This window comes from Pinus tabuliformis, chromosome Q, assembly GCF_031772625.1.
Source record: "Pinus tabuliformis cultivar Carrire ecotype Pingquan chromosome Q, CPIR1, whole genome shotgun sequence".
NCBI lineage: Eukaryota > Viridiplantae > Streptophyta > Pinopsida > Pinales > Pinaceae > Pinus > Pinus tabuliformis.
The window spans coordinates 278,489,861-278,493,878 of NC_142296.1; positions in this window are offsets into that span (position 1 = coordinate 278,489,861).

The following is a 4,018-nucleotide window of genomic DNA, read 5'->3' on the forward strand; positions in this document are numbered from 1 at the left end:
AAGGAAAATTTATATTGGAACCGGAAGCAGTCACAGAAACAAGAACTCGACAGCTACGAAATCGATCAATTTCAGAGTATCTTATCAAGTGGAAGAACTTATCCGCTGAAGATTCCACATGGGAGGATGAGAATTTTATGCAGAAGTATCCAGAACTACTCAAGTGTTGAGGACAACACTTTTTTGAAGGAGAGGGGCATGTTGGGTCCCTATAATACTAGTGATTGCCCCATTACTATTGTAGTTATACCCCTTATTTATATTGTTGTGCCCCTATTACCCCCATATTATTATTTCTGTGCCCCATAGAATCCCTCTATTGTTATTTTTGTGGCTTTATATTATTATTGTTAGGTCGGCTGGATTATATTGTGACTCCTTAGACTCCTATATATAGAAAGGAGGTTTTGTCATTTGTATGATCCAAGAATTGTTCATTTATGTAATGTAAAGGAGGTTGCCCCCTCGAAGAGGCTGAATTCTAAGGCGTTGATCTATCTTTTCTATCTTTTCTTGAGTTGGTTTCATTATGGGTTTTGTTGTATATTTGTACATAGATCACTTTTTTGAGTTTATAATAGTTTATTAGCTTAGTTTTCAGATCTGATTTGTAAGTTTTGTGGCTAATCTTGCAAGTGGCGATTTGGGGGTTCGGGTAAGTTGTCAGATCTCAAGTTTGACAAGGGCTTTATCAAATCTATTATCCGAGTTTTGTTCTTTGTGATACTTAGAGTATTCTAAGGTAAAATGCTTGTATTTCTACCCTTACTTCCACTTCATATTCAATAATTTCACTTTCAAACATAACCACTTAGCCTAGGGCGATTTTGCTAGAGAGGGTTTTGATGAAAACAACATAAAAATTTATATTTGGGTTGAACCCTTTTTGGATTTTGATTGTTACATGTATTTAAGCTATTGTATATCATTTCTTTTCGATTTCATCTTCGATTCATTGTTGATTTAATTTGGATCATCTTTACACATTAATATTGGTAAACTTGGGGTGATTTTGGGAGAAGTAACAAATCTGGATGAAGAAGAAATATCAATTTAAGCCATCGGAATTTTGCATCAGCTTGCAACTCCTCTTCAACTAGCGATTATTACCAGGTACGCTCTTTCGCTCTTTCAGGTGTGTATATTATTTTTTGGTTTAGTTCTCTTTCTGCTTTCCTCTCGAGTTCTTCCTAATTCAGGTAGTAATCAACCTACAGTTTGATTTTCTTAACTGGTTAATTATTTGAAACCTGAGGAAATATTTAAAGAAATTTGATTAATCCTAGTAATAATCAAGGTAATAATCTATCATGACCTTTATATTTTACCCTACTACCAATTTTGGTTGTGGATTTAAAATACCCTTGATTTATTGAAATCCATTTTCTCGTAGCGTTTCCTTTAGCTTGAATCCCTTCCTAGTCTCTTCTACTATTTCCTTTAGAATCCATGAACTTCTATCTAACTCTTCTATTGACTTATAGTAGATTTGACTCTTTATCCATAGGCACTGGTCTTAGTTTCCCAATCTTAATCCTGTGTGGTTTCCCAATTGATCTAAGATTGTTCATAAGGCGTAGCTAAGCTTCAGCTGGTAAAAGGGTCTATAGTTTCATCCCTACTACCTTAACAAGTCTTGACGGTTAGATTGTAGATTGGGTAGCTTCATGTGGCTAGTCTAGCCCATTGTTCTAAGAATCCTAAATAGCAGAGCCCTATCCTGAGGTGACATTGGGGACAAGGCCCCTAGTTATTAATGCTAGGCAGTCGATTAACCTTGCATCACTAGGTTGTCGAGTGATTTTTTTCTAACACAAGGTTAAGAAAGTGTGGTCAAATATCATTAGTTTATGCCCCATGTATTCCAAATAAGTCATCCATGCAACTCTTCAAATGACAACACTTAACTAAAATTTTACTTCTTCCTCGAGCCATGATTATTTTACCATGCAGATATATTTTACGTCCAACCACTTTTAAGCTTGTGAATTATGACCTACGACTTTGGAAATGATGCAATGATATTAAGAGACTACAACTCAAATATGGCAACCTATGGATGCAATGGAAAGAATCAAATACATTTTAGGGTGAATCTTCATATGAACTTGTGATTGTTTCTATAATGCCCCGGCCATGTCCATCACACTTGATAGACCCCCTAGAATGGTCGACTCACTGCTCAAGCGGATTCACAAATTGGGTGACTTGATCCCTTACTAGATTATGGAATGATAGTTTCTCAGGTGCTTCATCCAATATAGAAACAAACCACGACTTTCACATTCCTATTTAACTTGTTGGTGTGATCTTCAGTCGAGTCTATCTACTAGATCATAATATTCAGAACTGATATCTAAATAATGGCTTAAATGATGTAATACTGCTAAGAAGAAAGGACTAACACTTGCATATTTGTTAGTTGCGTTTTAGCCCAATTGATATACTTCTTGTCACTAACATGTTATTGATTTGAGTGGTTATGGGTGTAGGTCTAAGAAAGGGCCATATCTGCTCCAAATTTGACACAAATTGTTGTTATACCACAAGCCTTCTGTATATGCGTAGAACCTTGTGCGCCCAATTACCATTGTTGCCATTAGTTCTTGAGGAGACCTTGCTACAAGAAACAAATTGTTGATCATAAATTTGGAGATGATTATAGATTTTTTGTGGTCACTATGCTCTCTATCCACCATCAAAGGGTGCTCTAAATCGACCTCCATTTAATGCATTTAAACAAGTAGCTAAAAGAATATTTAATTCTTGACAATGACTGTTGGAAGTTGATTTGTCGCAACACTAATCAAATAGACCCAACAAATTGCTATCAATTGTGCAATCATACCTTCAATAAATTGCCATTAGATGATTGTCCCTCTTTGGGGTATGAAAGGTAGGTTGCCTTTACTGAAACATGTTCATAGAATGTGCTTTTGTCAAACTCTTCTATGGCGGGATTTCTAATTGGATGGATTCTGTCTTGCTAAAAATTACAATGCTAAAAATTACAACTAAAACAATTCTCAACTAGACCTCAATAATCTAAGATACAATATGAACCTTCTCTCCAGAGGTAATGAACTTGAGCATTATTAATTCTTGTTGGCACCTTTCAAAATATGTTTCCATGCTTTTAAATCGCGACCACCACTAGTTGACAAGGGATATTTTTCCTTCCAAAGCAAGTTTTGTAGAATGCCCACCTTATTGTAGAACTCCCACCTTACCTTACCCTTCACTCCACCTAAACCTACTCTGGTTGAAAGCCCCTCGCTTATATCACTACATACATTGTATTTAGTGTTAAACTCATAACAATATAAAACTATTTTAAAAAAATTATGGTTTAGGAAGTTCAAAATCAATTGGATTTAGAGCTAATTTGAAATCAATATTTTACTTGTTTACATTATAATTTAAGTAGTTTAAAACAAATAAAATGGAATCATTATTGTCAATAGGTATGATGAATTTAGTGTGACAATGGATATAATGAAGTCATTATTTGCTAGAATTTATTCTTGAACGAACATTAGGATCCTTTATATCATAGTGAAAAGTACATGCATTAAAAAAATTCAATATTTCATGTGACATTCATATTGTATGTGACTTATTTTTCATAAAAAAAAAAACAATTTACTTTTTCATGTCACATTCTTCTTTTGTTAAATTGTTTTCTATTGCTAATCCGAAATACAATTGTAATTTGAACTAAAGCTTCCAATAACTCTTAATTTACCAATGGTGCATGAACATCATAAGATACATTCACAATAGAATATGAAGAACAATTGGGTACCTACTTCATATGCATTAAAAATTGCTTCTACTACTTAATGTGAATTACAAATGCAATCTTAATCGGATCTCCAATATATATTAGACCCTATTTTCATTTATTTTTTTCTGATACTATTACATGTTATTATATCCTACCTCATTTTATGGTTAGAATTTAGAATTGTAACAAAAGTATGCATTGTGCTATGGAATTAATACTAACATGTAATAT